Source organism: Mixophyes fleayi, chromosome 2, assembly GCF_038048845.1.
Source record: "Mixophyes fleayi isolate aMixFle1 chromosome 2, aMixFle1.hap1, whole genome shotgun sequence".
NCBI classification, from domain to species: Eukaryota; Metazoa; Chordata; class Amphibia; order Anura; family Limnodynastidae; genus Mixophyes; species Mixophyes fleayi.
In genome coordinates, this window is record NC_134403.1 from 92,347,297 (window position 1) to 92,366,938 (window position 19,642).

Sequence of the window (19,642 nt, forward strand, 5' to 3'; positions counted from 1 at the left end):
AGAACCCTGCTCGAAAGCTTACAATCTATAGGACAATGGGAGTTAGAAACACAAGGGCATGTGCTACATCATATTGCACAATGGACCAGCCAGACTGCAAAGGTAAAAGTACTGAGTGGGCTGTGTGTGTTGCAATGTTGGTCAGAAGGTTGTTGTTTTGCATTAGCAGTGTAGAGGATGGTAATAGGGTAATCTAGGGAAATTAAGATGATGGTTGTGGAATATCATAACCTTGTCTGAAGAGGTGGGTTTTCAGTGAAAGCTTGAAGGTTTGAAGACTAGAGGAAAGTCTTACTGTGCGTGGGAGGGAATTCCACAAAGTGGGTGCAGCCCGGAAAAAAATCCTATATGTGTGAGGAAATGTATGTCGGTGCAATTTTGTTGATGGCCTTGTATGTTACATAGTTGATGAGGTTGAAAAAAGACACCAGTCCATCAAGTTCAACCTATTTTGGATCTCCTGCGATCCTGCACTTATATTTGAAATTAATCCAGAGTAGGCAACCGCCCATCTGTTTCAATTTTGAAAATCCCCCCCAGACTCAATATTGCAATCCAATTTTTACCCTATATCCACTACTATCCTTTATTTTAAATTAACGGTCGTATCCCTGGATACACCTTTCCGCTAAAAATTTGTCTAACCCTTTCTTAAACATATCTATTGAATCTGCCATCACAACCTTCCCTGGCAATGAATTCCATATCTTGACTGCCCTTACTGTAAAGAACCCCTTCCTTTGCTGGTTGTGAAATTTCCTCTCCTCTAACCTTAGGGGATGACCACGTGTCCTGTGTATGGTCCTTGGGGTAAAAAGTTCCCATGAAAGCTCTCTGTATTGACCCCTTATGTATTTGTACATAGTAATCATATCTCCCCTTAGACGCCTCTTTTCTAAAGTAAACATGCCTAAACTGGCTAACCTTTCCTCATAACTTAATGACTCCATACCCTTTATCAATTTTGTCGCCCTTCTCTGAACCCTTTTTAGTTCCAAATTATCTTTTTTTATAGAGTGGTGCCCAGAACTGTACTGCATATTCAAGATGAGGTCTTACCAACGATTTATACAGTGGCAAAATTACACTGTCTTCCCTTGCATCTATGGCCCTTTTTATGCATGCCAATACTTTGTTTGCCCTTGCAGCTGCTGCTTGACATTGAGCACTATTGCTAAGTCTACTGTCTACGAGCACTCCCAAATCCTTTTCCATTATAGATTCTCCCAAATTAATTCCATTTAATTTATAGATTGCGTTCTTGTTTTTGATCCCTGAATGCATAACCTTACATTTATCTGTGTTAAACCTCATATTCCATTTAGCCGCCCAATCCTCCAGGTTATTTAAGTCCCTCTGTAGAGAAGCTACATCTTGCTCTGATTTTATTACCTTACAGAGTTTAGTGTCATCTGCAAAAATAAAAACTTTACTCTCTAAACCATCACCCAGGTCATTAATAAATATATTAAAAAGGAGTGGTCCCAGCACGGAACCTTGAGGTACTCCACTTAAGACCTTTGACCAATTAGAAAATGTTCTATTTATCACAACTCTCTGTTCCCTATTCTCTAACCAGTTTTCGATCCAAGTACAAATTTTGATTTCTAGACCCAGTTCCCTTATTTTGTAAACCAACCTCTTGTGTGGCATTGTATCAAAGGCCTTTGCAAAATCTAAGTAGACCACATCTACTGTCCTGCCCTGGTCTAAGTTCCCACTAACTTCCTCGTAGAAACTAATTAGATTAGTTTGACATGACCTGTCCCTCACAAATCCATGTTGATTCCCACTAATAATTTTATTGCGTACCAAGTAATCATGAATACTGTCCCTTAAAATACCTTCCAGTAGTTTCCCCACTATTGATGTCAGGCTTACAGGTCTATAATTCTCTGGTTGTGATCTCGTCCTCTTTTTAAACAACGGCACCACATCTGCTATTTGCCAATCCCTTGGTACTGAGCCTGAAAATTAAGAATAGCGGTCTAGCTATTTCCGAGTTTAACTCCATAAAATGTTAGTAGAAGAATTTTATATTGGATTCGTTGAAATACAGGCAGCCAATGTAGAGACTGACAGAGTGGCTCAGCAGAGGAATAATGGTTTGTAAGAAAAATCAATCTAGCCGCTGCGTGCAAAATAGATTGTAGGGGTGCAATAGTCGATGCGGGAGATGATGAGTGCATGAACTAATGTTTTTGCAGTGTCTTGTGTCAGATATGTGCGTATTCTGGAAATGTTCTTTAGGTGTATGTAACATGATTTAGATATAGAGTTGATGTGGGGAATAAACGACAGTTGTGAATCAAGGATTACACCTAGGCGACGAGCTTGCGGGGTGGGATTTATGGTCATGTTATCAACAGAAATAGAAATGTCAGGCAGGATGCTTCTGTTTTTGGGTGGGAATATTATTAATTCAGTTTTTGAAAGATTGAGTTTGAGTTGGCGAGAAGACATCCAAGATGAAATGGCAGAAAGACAGTCAGTAACGTGAGACAACACAGATGGTGAAAGATCAGGAGAGGATAGATAAATTTGTGTATCATTTGCATAGAGATGATACTGAAATCCAAAGGAGCTTATTCATTTTCCAAGAGAAGTGGTGTAGATAGAGAATAGCAGAGGACCTAGGACTGAGCCTTGTGGTACTCCAACTGATATAGGAAGCGGAGCAGAGGTGGATCCAGAGAAATTAACACTGAAAGAGCGATTAGATAGGTAGGATGAGAACCAGGATAGGACAGTGCCTTCAAGACCTAGGGATTGTAGCGTTTGTATGAGGAGAGAGTGGTCAACAGTGTCAAATGCAGCAGTGAGATCCAGGAGAATTAGAAGAGAGTATTGGTTATTATTTTTTGCTGTGATCAAAGGAGAGATGGAAAACATGTACTGCTAGGGGGTCCTGAGGACTGGAGTTGAGAAATACTGATCTAGTCCAGTGTTGGCTAACCTGTGACACTCCAAGTGTTGTGAAACTGCAAGTCCCAGAATGCTTTGCCAAATATAGCAGCTTACTGCTGAAAGGGCATGCTGGGAATTGTAGTTTCACAACACCTGGAGTGTGACAGGTTGGCCAACACTGATCTAGGACAATTGTAGAATAGTTACTAAATAATTTTTTTATTTTTTTTTGCACACTCTCCATCATTACTTTATTTCCCCTACCATTAATTACTCCACACATTTTAAACTTTGTATTTTGGTTTTATTTTTGTGCAATATTCTGCGCAATAATCTCTCATTTGAAGTAAACAAAAATGTTTAGCTTATGTGCATAATTATTCCTGTAAATAATAAGCATGTTAGTGCACAAATATATAATTACTGCGCATAAGACATCACTGGCCATCATACACAGCACAAGCAGTACCAATGCTCCCCATGTTCAGTTACATGACCCATAAACTAGACCAGGCGGGGAACTACTGTGGTAGCAGGAGGTGCCAGTGACCAGTAGGGGGAGCTGATTTACCCTAGGATGGCCACAAACTAGCACTGGGCATCAGAGGTGTTGGTAGATATGAGGTTGGAGATGTAGAGGGGAAATGGTTGAGCACTTTGTATGTGAGAATGAGGGATTTAAATTTCATTCTTTAGGCCACGGAAAACCAATGTAGCAACTAGCAGAAATAGATTGGCGAGAGAGAAAATAAGATGGGGGCAGCACATTGAGGGTAGACTTAAGAGGGGCCAGGCAGGAGTTGAGTAGGCCAGAGAGGAGGAGGTTACAGCAATCATGGCGAGAAATTTGGTCACGCACATAACTGAGCCCTGATTGGATGATGACCATACACATGGGCTGATAGCGTCAAACTGCTGACTTCTTCTGACCACATTTTCCAACGTGCCCAATTGTTATTTTGACCAAGTTAATGTTAGGTGTTGTGGCTGTTTTTGGGCCACATGCCGCTATAGCTGGCCAATTGCCTGAAACTGATTGGAGTATATCGGTGCTTATGTTGGGGACATGCATACTGTGTGTGTCCCCAAGTCACCTAGTAGTTGTTGGGGGTCACCTAGTCACAGAGCTAAGTTACTACTTATTCTGTACCCAAGTTCGTTATACCACCCGGTGACCGTGGGACCATGTAAATTGGCAGAATTATGTCCAAGTTGTTGAACTAGATAGACCAACAGTAATTGTTGTTTGCTGCCTGGAAGCTGCTGTAAATATACTCTTTGATGTCATATAGCCTTGATTTTGCATATGCCAGACCTCTACCACGTCACTCATGGGATCAGTTAGTTGAGCTGGCAACGCTTCAAGAGAAGGGTTATTTTTAGACTAGCCCTCTGATGGCAGTCAGATTTATTTACATTAGATTTTGCCTGCAGCGTTCACTTGACTAGCGATGTGTGTGGGAATGTAGCTTGCAGCCTTCGCTCTGAAATAGAGAAACACGTAGTCCTGTAGTTTTGTCATGTACTTGCAGAGGAGTATTTGGTGGCTGCTCGTGTGTATATCTTATATACGTCCTTGTTGGCACACATCACTGGAAGCTCAAGAAATTGCTCTTCTTTTTCAGATGACAAAATTGCTACTATACCACCGAGGGTTAATTGAACAGCATGATTATATTATAACCGTTTCCTAATAATAGTACGCTAATTGCATCCTCACTCCGCTTGTCTGATGTTCCTACATTGTGACTAATGTATGCATGTTTAATCTCATTACTGTACAGCACTGGGAAATATCCTACACATGATAACAAAGACCTGGTGCCCTTTAACCAAGGAATATTTATTTTCAAATGTGTCATTTTATATGTCATTATTTTCAAATGTGTCATTATCCGTGAGAAATATTCAAAGTACTTGATCTACTACCAGGGCCGGACTGGGACTAAAAATCAGCCCTGGCATTTAAAATACAGAGGCCCACCTTAGTTCAAGCATGAAAGAAGTTGTGTGCTGCCGCGCAACGGCGCCGCCGAAAAGGGCGTGACTACATTGTTTTGTGGGTGTGGCCAACATGGGGCATTGATACATAAATTATAATAAAACATTACATTTATCACAGCCCCCCCCTCAGTGAAACACAGCCCCCCCTCAGTGATATACACACACAGGCCCCCCCCTCAGTGATATACACACACAGGCCCCCCCCTCAGTGATATACACACACAGGCCCCCCCTCATTGATATACACACACAGGCCCCCTCAGTGATATGCACACCTACCTTGTTGCTCGGCGGAGGGAGTTCAATGTGATGTACGGCTGTTGCCAGTGATCACATGGGACGCGCACCATGTGATAGGTGCCGTCCCATGTGATTAATATCACATGACTGCACATCTCATTGAACTCCCTCCGCCAAGCAGCGCGCAGTGAGCTGCGCTGCTCGGCGGGCATGGTGCCCCACCATATCGGCCCAACTAACCATTTGCCAGAAGGGCCCGATGGCCAGTCCGGCCCTGTCTACTACCATTATTTATCTGCTCTGTGGAATAGTGTGTGTCACCCAGTATGCATCACCGTTACTTTTTCTAGATGAACTATGAAAATGGACAGAGGTGTGCCTGTAATGAGGCTGCTGGTTTGGTGGGCCAAAAAATAGAGGGAATGAATGAGAAACATTATACATTTGATGTTGCAAAAGTCAAGAGTTCTTATCTATTGACATTGACAAACATTGCACTAACATTTTTTAAATGAATGCAGATTTATAAACTAGAACATATCACTATCATTATAAACAATTGACCCAACCAATTTATATCGACCTGGCAATCCCGGTGTGACTATTTTACTCTTTGAATTCCCACTACCACATACGGATTACCAGGGCCGGTGCTAGGGTCCATGGCGCCCTAAGCAAAATCGGCGCCCTCTCAACCCCTCCCCCCCCCCCCCCCCCCCGCAAAAATTGGCACCCTCCTCACCCCGTCTTTTCTTACCTTGTCTCACCACCGCCGCCTCTCTGCTCCGTCACTGACACTAGTGAGTGGAGGGGAGGAGACGGAGCAGAGAGGCGGCGGTGGTGAGCAATAGCCTCTCCCCCCCCCCCCCCCCCTCCCCATGCATCTGAATGCTGTGCGGCGGCCGTGACAGGTATGGTCAGCGGTCGCCGCACAGTTTTAAAATGAATTTCCAGTTCTGTGGTGCCCTCCAGAGCCCGGCGCCCTAGGCAAGTGCCTAACCTTGCCTAATGCGAGCGCCGGGCCTGCGGATTACTATAAAAATAGAACTTAACTTCCTCTTTTGATATATTCTCATTCTCCCCTTTCCCTCTCTTTTCTTCCACGTACTAACATACCGTACTTTCCTTGTCCTTCTATATCTTTCACCTTCTTGGGCCCTCTCCCCTTCTGCACCATGTATAGTAGTCATCAATGCCATATCTACATTGGCTTCCACTTATTTGTCATTTGTGTTTTACACAGTGTGCTGAATTGTATTGAACGTGATGCATTTACCTTCCTCCCTCGGTCCCTGTCTTTTATTCTGTATCCTCCTTCTCTCCTATTTGTCATGTAAAATTTCAATAGAACTTTAATGGGGGGAAACAAACAAAGTGCAAACGGCACATATAAATTATATTATTATGTGGTTGATATACCCTGGATACATTCAAATCAGTTTTGTGGATGCAAAAAAAGTGGCCCTATGGCCAGCAAAAATTATAACCCTGGTGATGAGATTCTCTGGCTTTTGCCGGTGATGACTCCCCATAATTTGCTTGCTTGTTTTGTTATTGCCATATTGGAATGGTGAGAAAAGAAGAATATGACTGAAAAAATGCTTTCTTATTTGAAAAACACATTTTTTTCTGTGGTCAAAACCTCGATTTTTTTTTTTTTCTTTCTCTTTCTTTTTAAAAAAATATTATGAATCAATTTTTCTCTACGTTTTGTTGCACTAAGAATGGCTAGATGGCTCACTGCTTATCGGCAAAGACTGTCTCTTACCACACGGGGTGACGTGATCATGCCGACATTCAGTGAGGAGCGGCGCAGAGAGGACCCAGACGAGATAGAAGATGAAGGAAGCCAATACAAAGGTAAGTAAAGAAATGGAGGCAAAGGGAGGAAAACAGAAAGGCACCGAGTGATGGAGAGGAGGGGGGGGGGGCAGCATGGCACAGTGATGGAAAGGGGGGGAGCAGCATGGCGCAGTGGGATGAAGGGGGACAAGTGAAGAGGAAAAAGTAGCATGGAGGGTGCAGTGTGATCATAAGGGGGCACAGCGTGGTGGTGATGAAGGGTTGAAGGGTCTCCGTAATGTGTGTGATGGCACAGGGAGCTTGTGGCAATGTAGTGTGTATGATGGCACAGGGAGCTTGTGGCAATGTAGTGTGTATGATGGCACAGGGGGCTTGTGGCAATGTAGTGTGTATGATGGCACAGGGAGCTTGTGGCAATGTAGTGTGAGGTAGGTGGTGGCTAATTAATGGGTGCTATTTTGTTTGTGGGGTGATGGTGGGACAATGTAATAGTAGGAACTATTTTAAGATGGGGTGGCTATTGAATGTGGGGATGAGTTTGGGGAGAATGAGGTCTCTTTATTAAATGTGACTATGAATGGCAGTGATGGTTGCTGAAAATTAGGTATATTTATTAAATGGGAATACTATTATTTTAATGTTGTTGCTGGAGGAAAGCCTAATTATTAAACCTGGGTGCTATTGATTTAACGCCAGGACTGGTTGGAATTTTATAAATGTACCCATTTATTTTTTTTTCCCAATAGGCCCCCAACATTCCAGGATCCAGACAAGCTGCAACTAAAAAAAAACCAGCAGCCACATGTGGTGAAAGTGACAAGAACAGGTATGAGAGAGCAGAACAGTGTGTGAAATGTTGTGATTCTAGTGGGACAATCACAATTTTTGTTGACTGTTCTGCCCAATGTAAGGTGCAGGCCAAGACTGTGAACTCTTTATGTACATACTGCATTCTTCATATACTACACTGTGATGCTGGATGTCCTGAAAGTCAGGAGTGCACAACAATGCAGGTTTTTCTTCTGTAGGTGGGCTAACGCTTTTCACCTACTAGCTACGCCGAAATGATGCATAGCCGCGCCCCCAATTGTATGAACACATACTAACCAACATCCTGCGAGTCAGAACAAAAGCACTGACTAGCAAGATGGCTGGTCACTTCCCTCAAAGCGACTGTGCCACCTAATTCAGGACAGTTAGCAGGTATTGCTAAAACGTGTAAACAGGTATGATGTTATTGACTAGTGTCACGATACACATTTCCAATGTTATTAGCGTCTACTAGTATTGCAGCAGTGTTCTGTCCTCTTTTTTTTTTTTTTTTTATAATGCATTTTATTCTAGCCATGTGTCTTTACTTCCATTTTCCATTTTCATGACTGTTAAAAAACAAGTAAACAAGCAAAAAATAGCTATCACACTGCCAGTGGGTGTGTCAGACATTCACATGTATGCAGAAATCTACCAGGTGTATAGGAGGATTCATACACTCACCAACCTAGTAATGTCACATTAGCTTATCTAGCGGAAATTTCAACTTATTTACCATCCAGTTAAAACATGATGGTTAATATGTCCTTTGTGTGTAATATAGAGTATTCAGGTACAACTCTATTAAACCTTACTTTTCTACTGAACTAGAACTTCTACTTTTGGACTTTAGTGGTCTTTTAAATGCCCACCTACATTCAAAGCAACATACTGGTTACATAAACGCCGGGCACTGTTGGTCCTTCTCCTGAATGGTCCTACTAAACATAAGGTATACAAAAGAAACTGAGCAGGAGTATTAGATGACTGTATGTCATAGGTGGGACCAGGGCCGGACTGGGACTAAAAATCAGCCCTGGCATTTAAAGCACACGGGCTCATCTCTGTTGATGAGCAGGAAAAAAAACACGTGCCACAGCGCATTTGGTGCGCCGCCAATGGCGTGGCTACATTATGTTGAGGGCGTGGTCAAAATGGTGCATTGATACATACATTATAATAAAACATTACATTTATCAGGCCCTCCCCATCCACATTACGTCACCCCCCCAGACACATTTTGACACCCCCAGCCCACTGTACTTATCTATGCTTCTAATGCTGCTGACATTCCTGTTGAGTGAGCAGGGAAGCTCTTAGTCTCACGAGATTAATAAAGCTCATGCAACTTAGAGCTCCTCGGCTTGCTCTGCACGCTGTGTCCTGCCCTGGACTGGGAGCACAGATTCCTCCTGCTGACCAGAACTGGATTAAGGCTCGGGGGGCCCGGGTACTTAAGTCAGGGGGGCTCCTATGATGTAATTTGGCTATTAGACACATTTTTGACAAATACACAGGCAATACTGTGTGCACTACTGTTAGGTGCACGCAGTTCTGCCTTAACAAGCAGTACAGTGTGAAGCAGGACATATCTCCCAACTGTTCTTGTAGTCAGACCAAATCCTGACTAAGCGGGTCAGTCACCCACCAAATTCAGAACAGTTGGCAGACTGTCCTGGTCTCTCCTACCTGTCTTGTCATGGTCACCACTTGTGGCTGCTGGTGTCTTTAGATCAGTTGCTGCTTGTCTGGATCCTGGAATGTTGGATGCCCTATTTAAAAAAAACATTGAGTACATGAAATTTAGCCCCGGTGTTAAATCAATATAGTACCCACGTTTTAAAATTAGGCCTCACTCCTGCCCCAACATTAAAATACTAGTATTCACATTTGATAAATACATCAATTTCTCTCCAACTAGCCCTGACATTAAATAGTATTCCAATTTAATAAATAAAACTATTTACCTCTCTCCAAACAACTCCAGCAAGAAATTAAATAGCATTTACGTTTAATAAATATATCCATTTCCCACAACCCCCCCAGGCATTAACTCATAATCACATTTAATAAATAGACCTCATTTTCCCCAAACAGCCCACATTCAATTAATAGCTCCCAAACCACCCCAGCATTAAATTAAAAATCCAATCACTCCATCTTAAATTGTTAGGCCCCATTATTAAATAGCCCCACCATCACCTCACAAAAAAAATAGCACCCAATAATTAGCCCCTACCTGCAATTCACCATTAGATTAATAGCCTACCTCCCACATTATATTAAGACCCTCCCCCCTCACACATTATAGTCATACACCGGCCCCCACACACATACAGTAGTCATACCCTGTCACACACATACACACTCTATAGTCATACCCTGTCACACACAAAACATACTATAGTTACACTGTAACACACACATTCTAGTCATACACTGGCCCAAACACACACATACTATAGATCCCCTGTTGCACACATACTATAGATCCCCTGTCGCACACAAAACCTACCATAGATCCCCTGTCACACACACAAAACCTGTCATAGATCCCCTGTCACACTCACAAAACCTGTCATAGATCCCCTGTCACACTCACAAAACCTGTCATAGATCCCCTGTCACACTCACAAAACCTGTCATAGATCCCCTGTCACACTCACAAAACCTGTCATAGATCCCCTGTCACACTCACAAAACCTGTCATAGATCCCCTGTCACACTCACAAAACCTGTCATAGATCCCCTGTCACACTCACAAAACCTGTCATAGATCCCCTGTCACACTCACAAAACCTGTCATAGATCCCCTGTCACACTCACAAAATCTGTCATAGATCCCCTGTCACACTCACAAAATCTGTCATAGATCCCCTGTCACACTCACAAAATCTGTCATAGATCCCCTGTACACAAACTACCCCCCCTTACCTTGTGCGCTCCGCGGCGCGCTCTGTAGTGTCTTCTATCACATGGGACGGCACTTATCACATGGTGCACGTCCCATGTGACAGTCTTCGGCAGATCCATTCATTTCATCGGAGGGGAGGAGGGGACGCGCGGCAATCAGTAAGTGTAGTGCTGGCCCCATTGCTCAGCGCACAGACTGTCATGCCGAATTCCGGCATGACAGTCTGTGCGCTGAGCAATGGGGCCGGCCAGCTAGCAAACGGCCCATCTGGCCATCGGCCCTTCTGGCATTTGCCAGAAGTGCCAGATGGCCAGTCCGGCCCTGGGTGGGACTTTTAATTCTGTTCAGATGACATAAAAGCCAAATAAATGTAATATGTCTTCAGTGATGTGTACAGTCATTTTGCTGTTTGAGGTGACAAAGTGAATTATTGCCACTCTTGACCGGCACCAAAACAACATACAAAATTGTCTTGGGGGAAATAAGGACTTTAAAACCCACACATGGGGCTATATTGCTAAATTGCAGGTTTGAAAAAGTGGAGATGTTGCCTATAGCAACCAATCAGATGCTATTTGTAATTTACTTAGTACATTCTACAAAAAGACAGCTAGAATCTGCTTGATTGCTATAGGCAACATCTCCACTTTTTCAAATACGCAGTTTAGTAAATATGCCCCATAGTGTCACTTACATTGTTGTCAGGTTTAACAACAATATAGATATCACTAACTTAGAACAACCAGAAAAATTGGGTTTTATTACATTAATTCTACGAGTCTGAGCGCTGCATTGGTTTGCCCAATAGACACTCTTTGGTTTGTTTTACGTCTTTGCCAATTAAAATCCTGAAACATATCCCGCTCACTAGCTGTTCTTCTTCAACTCACGTTTGAAAACCGAGAATTGGGGGGGAGGGTTAAGATTGAGCACCAATCAGACCAGTGGCAGTAAGAACTACCATTAGTGCGGCAGGTGTCGTGCATCGGGGCACATGGAGATAATGGGGTTCGCTGCATGGCAGAGGGTCGGGAGCCCCGGCCCCCTCTTTTCCGCCTAGCCTCTGAATCAGATGTGGGTGATAGTACTGCTTTAATGCAAAATAAACTACAGACCTTCAGTTCGGTTTGGATCTAATACATATTTAATAGAGATTTAAGCAACCCAAGATTTATGGTTGCCAAATAGCTTCTATCATGGAGCTGTCTGCTTTGTGGGCCTTGAGAAACTCCTGGTGGGCTTTCTTACAAACCCTGATTTGCTTCCCAACTGACACCTTGATGTGGAGTGGGGCAGCACGGTGGCTTAGTGGTTAGCACTCCTGCCTCACAGCGCTGGGGTCATTAGTTCAATTCCCATCCATGACCTTATCTGTGTGGAGTTTGTATGTTCTCCCTGTGTCTGCGTGGGTTTCCTCCGGGTGCTCCGGTTTCCTCCCACACTCCAAAAACATACTAAGAGGTTAATTGGCTGCTATCAAAATTGACCCTAGTCTGTCTGTTTCTGTCTGTATGTGTGTGTACATTAGGGAATTTAGACTGTAAGCTCCAATGGAGCAGGGACTGATGTGAATGAGTTCTCTGTACAGCGCTGCGGAATCAGTGGCGCTATATAAATAAATGGTGATGATGATGATGAGTGGACCTCTCTCCCATTTGCATCTGTCATACTGAAGCCCACTTATGAAACATTTGCTTTGTACCTGCAGGCCCTTTCAGATGTTCATAGAGGCCCGGGGAATCCCAAATTAAGAGGCCCCCCACCCCTATAAAGAAAGATTAAAAATGCATTTAAAATGTAATTTTACATTTATTTTAATGCTTAACTTTATTAAAATTTACAAATAAAATGCTGTATACATATACTAATGTCCTGGTTTATTGGATATTTAAATTAGAAGTGCTTTTCTAGCTTTTTTTCTGCAAATGAAGCAATTTGGAAAAATCCAACTTTCACCGTTAATATTGACCATGGCCAGCCCATTCAATCGCCCCATAGTTGAGCGATGATCATTTTTTACGTTCTTCAGCACACTGAATGTTCATTCACCAGCAGCAATAGATGCTGGCCCACTGAGGAAAATGTGCAAAGCAATTGTGATTTTGGGAAACACCCCAGAAAGTCCTAGTTCTAGGATTTCTGTAAGAAGTTCCTTTGCTTTCTATAAATTCGCTTCAGGAAAATTAGTTTGTCACTGACATCTTGGGCAATAACTTTCTTGTATTGTTGCTGAAAGTTTTCTGCTGCGGAGCACAGGTCTTCATTGCTAATTTTGCTAAACTCTCAAATAAACTTAAACAAGTCACAAATTACTTCCAATTAATTAAATTGACGATCTAGACCAGACAGGATGGAGTCTACGAGTATATAGAAAATGTTGACCCTATAGGCTTTTCAGCATTGGATTGAGTAGGTAAGTGGCTCCTGGGGGAGAACTTTGTTGGAATCTCAATGTATTTTGCTACAATTTTGCACTCTATAACGATCTCATCCCATTTATTGCGCATCTGTTTAATGACTTTGATAAGACATTTGATGTTGTCCAGCTCAACTTCCAATGTAGCATTGCATGCTTCAATATGGAGGGTAGTTTGTTCGATCATTGTAAGTAGCTTTATCCACAAAGATGACAAATTCAAATTTTGACAAATACGTCTTACTGAACTGAATTTCTGATTGAGTTTATGCAGTGAGATTAAGAATTTCAATATTTGATATAGTCGTTCATAAGATTGCAAATGATGTGTAACTGATTTAACAAGTTCACCCTGACCTGGACTTGATGTTCATATATCAAACATTACTCATATTTTCTTCTCATGTCATATATAGTACTCCTAATTACTTAAACTCTTTTTCTCTCATTTAATTCAATTTCTCATTTTCTCACCTCTAACAGACCTATAGGGTTTCATAAATGTGGGAAATGCTTGGCATGTCAATATATGTTAAACATCAAAGAATATCAAGATTGATATAAAAAAATATGGAAAATAAATTAATTCCTTAACTGTGATTCATTAAACGTGATTTTCTGCTTAATATGCCCCTGTAAGCTTAAATATATAGGCATGAATAGCAGTCCCCTAAAAAGAAGGGTGCTAGAATACGTAGGGAACATCAGAAGGGCCGAGAGAGACACACATAATATGAAACAGATCACTATGGTAGCCAGGCATTTTCTCAAATGCCATGGGGGAAAACCACAGGGACTACAAGCATATGCAATGGAACAAGTCCATATGGGCTTGAGAGGAGGCAACATTAATCTGGAACTTCTTAAAAAGGAGACCAGGAAAATTTTCCTTATGGATAGCGTGACCCCTAAGGGGCTGAATGACCGCAACAACTTCTCGGTATTCCTATAGCTCATAATTAAGACTAGGAATTATCCTGATCCTCTACCTGACATTAGTTTCAGTCAAATCACAGAACACGGTTAAATTTAAATTCAAATACTTCACGAAAATAATTGTCACACTAATCACTAATAGGGTTAAGATTCTGTCACCAAGGTGATATATATTTATTACACACTACATAAAACTTCCTATATATAGGTAAGTCACTTTTCACGTAGTATCATAAAAGAACATGTGTCTATAGGTTCTAGATGATACTACTTAAACCAGGATAACTGAATGTTTCCGAGATTATACATAGGTACACTTTATCCATATTTTATTTTTTACTTCACAGTATTAGGATAGTCAGTAACTGCGATCACCTACACAACTGTCCTAGCACAAAAGATTGAGACCTTAATAGTCTCGCATTTAAATTGACTTCACAATTTTCTATTAGTTTTAAAATCAATATTTTCTGTTTGTCAAAGGATTTATTAAAAATGTAACAACAGGAATGTAAGGGGATCAATATCGATCAAATACTCTTATCAGCGCTACCGAGACAATAATGCCACTACAGCACCATAGATTGTCTCACGACTATTCCATCCGAAATACGGATACTATTATCCTTTTATTTGTTATCCCTGAACCTCTAAACAGGGATCTGTAACAGTACAGATCATCAATAACCATAATCATGTCTTAAAAAACCCGCTATACAAATAAGTCTCAAGTGTTACCATAACAACACAATGATACCTTATACATCCATAAGGGAGATAGCGAATACGTCATCAAAGGGGAGGATCCTCTGCTATAAAGGAAACAACGCCGGGACAGTTCGGGCTAGCCTTGAAAAAAGCTAAGCGTAGTGAAACGCGCGTCGGCGATTCACACGCTGTTCATGTCTTTCTTTTTTTCTCTTACTTATAAAACAAATACACAAAATATATAAGAGACCTAAGATTAATAGGAAGCGGAGGACTATAGGAAGGGCGCTATATAGCTTAAAACTATTCTGAGGATAAAGCCTGATAGTACATTCACGAGCTCTCACAATTAACAGTGATACTATGTAGCCTAAGCTGATATAACGGCAACATGTGTTCTAATTGAATGTCCGGAACGCTAGAAGCAGGAGCTATGCAAATCCTGCAACATTAAGTTATTCAGCACTACTATGCCCCAATGTTTAGACTACATATACATCTATGGTGTACTTCATATATAGAAATTAGCCACCTTTAATAGAGTGTATATGATAATCCACGAAAATGTTATAACCTAGCGTGACAACATATCGTAGGTGACGGCAATCATCATATTTAAAGGGACCTTTGACCTAAGAATAGCGTTCACACTACGGGGAATAGCTTCCTTACTACGGAGAAGGGAGAATCTAAATTGGAGCAGTATCACTGTAACGCTATAAGTAATTAGCCCATTTCCAAGTTATATGATCTATGTATCCACATAGAACACACAATCAATATATACTTTGACTGAATATATTAAGAGAAAGGACGGCGCGTACTAGCAGAGATTGCTAGTCTTAACAGTTATTTACAAATCATTTCGGTTCAATTTGTCAATTACATCTTTTAATATTTCACTACTCTACTATTTCTGATGATTTTATTTTAATGTATATCAATAAAATTTAATATGTTTTATATTGATTCTATTCTATGAGTGCCCCATCTAAACACATTGGTTCTCTGTTGACTAGAGTTTCTGGATTGTCAACTGGATCTTCTGCTGCTTGTCTTGGTGTCGGCGGACTTGGTGATGTTGCTGTTGGCACATATTCTTCTCGACAACTGTCTTCATTCGCATTTTGAACTTCAGCCTCAGGCAATGATTTTGGAACAGAATTGTATTTTTTTGAAGTTGCAGTGGTTTGGTTGGTTTCACATTCAGCTGGGTTTGAACCTGAATCTCCTGATACTGAAGCACTTGTTGTTGTATCACTTGGGTGAGGAGCGTTTTCTTGTACTGGTGATTTAAAAAATTAAGTTATTGGCTTTAACTTTTAATGTTTCGGCTTTCATTGATTGTTGCCCAACTTTTAAAATTCCTTGAAAACATTGTATGTGTCACGGGCACTAGGAGTCTTTGCCCAGGATATCACCAGATGATGTACTTACCAGAGTAATATAGCTGGTACTATGGTCCTCTGGTAGCAGGGTGACAAGGGAACAGGAGAATCAGCAGATGGTGAGAGAATGCTCAATGAAAGTCTATGACTAGCAGCAACTGGTAATAACTTAGATGTATGAACACGAGGAACCAGATGGACAAGGAAACGTGAGGAGAGTCAGTGGTCTGCGTACAGCAAGTTGTACCACTGCTATAGTGAGGAGGAATGTCCAGGAGTAGAGAGGAGGTAGTGAAAGTCAGTGGTCTGCGTATAGCAAGTTGTACCACTGTCTATAGTGAAGGAATGGGTTCCAGGTGCAAGTAGGTAACGGGGAAGTCAGTGGTCTGCGTACAGCAAGTTGTACCACTGCTTATGTGAGAGGATACTTGAAACTGGTGCCAATGGGAAACAGGAGTCAGTGGTCTGCGTTCAGCAAGTTGTACCACTGCTATATATATGTGAGGAGGGGCACGGGGAGATGAATGGAGTACAGAGGATACACGGGCGGCACACGGAACTTGATCCCACGATAATAACCACATTACAATAATAACTGACAAGCGCTGCTTGAAGTATACAAAGTCACTATAGAGATCCAGGTAATAGGAAACAAAGTCAATAGTAACAATAGCTTCAGTAGATGGAAGACTCCGGAGATGAACACAACACAGTCCAGACGGATATGCAACACAATAGCAAAGTCAATGGAAAGTATGCATACCGCGGTTCAGGAGAGCAGGCTGTCAAGGAGAAGTGCAGGGATACCTGAACGGCTGAACGCCGGCAGGTGGAGAGACCACTGGAGGATGGAAGCGGTAATCAGGTTGGTGCAGCGCACGAAAGGTAACCGGTAATCAAAGGAGCAATACTCAGGAAGCAGTAGTAAGTAGAACTGGAAACATGATGAACACGGGAGAGTTGAGGCTATCTGGTATCCGGCAGTAGTAGCGGAGGCAGCGGAGGGGAGACACGCTGAACACAGGAGAGTAGAGGCGGTCTGGAATCCGGCAGTAGTAGCGAAGGCAGCGGAGGGGAGACACGCTGAACACAGGAGAGTAGAGGCGGTCTGGAATCCAGCAGTAGGCGAATAGGTATCAGTAGAGAGCTGACACGATGAACACAGGAGAGTTGAGACGGTCTGGAACCCGGCAGTAGTAACGGAGGCAGCGGAGAGCAGACACGCTGAACACAGGAGAGTTGAGGCGGTCTGGAATCCGGCAGCAGTAGCAGATAGGAATCAGCTGAGTGCAGACACGATGAACACAGGAGAGTTGAAGTGGTCTGGAAACCACAATCGTAGTAGACAGGAATCAGCTGGAGCTGAATACACGAGGAAACACAGGAACACCTTCAGAGGCTCATGGGGAATGAGACTCCAAGATCAGGCAACTAGGTAATGATCACAGGTGGTTTAAATAGGGAGGGTTGCCTGATCATCCAATTAATTAAAAGCAACAGGTACTGAAGGTTTCATAAGGGCTGCACATGCGCAGACCCTCAGGATGGCGGACGGCCACAGTTCCTGAACACAGGAGAAATGGCACTCACAGTCCGGTGAGTGACAGTATGGTTTCATGTAATGTTCTGAAACATCAGTTGTATACAAATTATTATTATCATTTGTTATCGAAATTGCAGTTATAAATTTCTGGAAACCGAAAACACATACGCATGGGGGGGGGGGGGTTAATGGCTTTATGTCACGCTTGTCTCTGTGCCCCACAGCTCACACTGTCTCATCACACCTCACTACTCACCCCACAGCTCACACATAGCTGTAGGTGAGCAGTGAGGTGTGATGGATAAGTGTGAGCTGTGGGGGAAGGGGGTCAGCTGTAGGTGAGCAGTGAGGTGTGATGGATAAGTGTGAGCTTTAGGTGAGGTGTGATGGATGACTCCCTTCCCCCACAGCTCACACTGTCCCATCACACCTCACTCCTCACCTACAGCTCACACTTATCCATCACACCTCGCCTACAGCTGACTCCCTTCCCCCACATCTCACACTGTCTCCTCACACCTCACTGCTCACTGCTCACCCCACAGCTCACACCTATCCATCACACCTCACTCCTCACCTACAGCTCACACTTATCCATCACTCCTCACCTACAGCTCACAAATATCCATCACACCTCACTCCTCACCTACTGCTCACACTTATCCATCACTCCTCACCTACAGCTCACATTGCCCCCTCACACCTCAAACTGCTCCTCTCATGTCCTTGACCTTTTCCAGCACTCCAAATTATTTCTCCCACTACCCTAATTTATCACAGCACCTCAATTGCCCCCCACATACACTTACCCTAATACTACCCCAGCAATCGCACACACACACACACATAGTGATTCTTTCTGGCTGCAGCTCCTCCTCCTCCCCCCTGTGAGTCTGACAGTTGCTTCTCAGTCCATGTAGCCTGACCCCCATTCTCAGACATCACTCTTCCTTCCTCTCCTCTCCTGAAGTTCCTCCGGAAGGAGACTGCGGAGAATGAGCCAATGCACCACTTATAAAAACATTGCAGCGGCCGCCCGGCAAATGGATATCATGGCGACAGCCGGTTTCGCATCTGGAGCATCCTGCACTCTGCGATATGGCACTGGCCGCAACACCCTAGTTTGGATAGATGCATCATGCACAGTGAGCATTAAGTGCATGCGCCACTGTGCGTTGTGCCAGTTTAACCAATTAACATGTTTAGGCGCTAAGTTCAACTTTTATTACTTGGAAATTGCCACATTAGCAAATGGATAAAGCTTAAAACCCAAAAAATTTGAACACAAAAACAATAAGTTTGAACATTTTGAGGCCCGTTTCCAGCCTGAGGTCAGGGGATATTTCCCACCTAGCTGCCCCCCGACCCCCTCGGGTAGGGCCTGTGTATCTGTGACCCTGTCAAGTATACCTTCTTTCTATTCACCATTAGCCTGGTTCATGTTGGCTACACACACAACTGTCCGGTAGTGGCCTTTATCAGATCTTCCACATTTTAGACTTGAATGGATTTGTCTCTTTTTTTTTAAATGTACTGCATCTGAAACAGTTGAAAATCTCTCAGAAGCCAGGTAGCCAAAACCCCTACAAAAAAATAAAAAGTTTGCTGGCACAAAACTTTTCACTATTGTCTGTGGGCTCATATGATCCCTAACTTCCGAAAAGATCCTGTTGGCATCTAGGAGGCAAATTCAATTCAGCGCGATGTGCTGCAGAACATCAACGCCACATTCGGCTGCATGAATATCCAGATCCTACAGTACCTCAAAATTGCAGAATTGTGGTGCGTAAAATTGAATTCCATCCCCATTGATGCACCTGAATTTATTTTACAATATGTTGTCTATCCCTGACTGTACCTGAACAGTACATACAGCTCTGTAAGTAGGTACTTTCAATATTTTAAAGACGTGCTGATTATTAGCCCAGCCAAATCCACTCATAACTTATTTTGTGACAGAACTATCGTGGGTT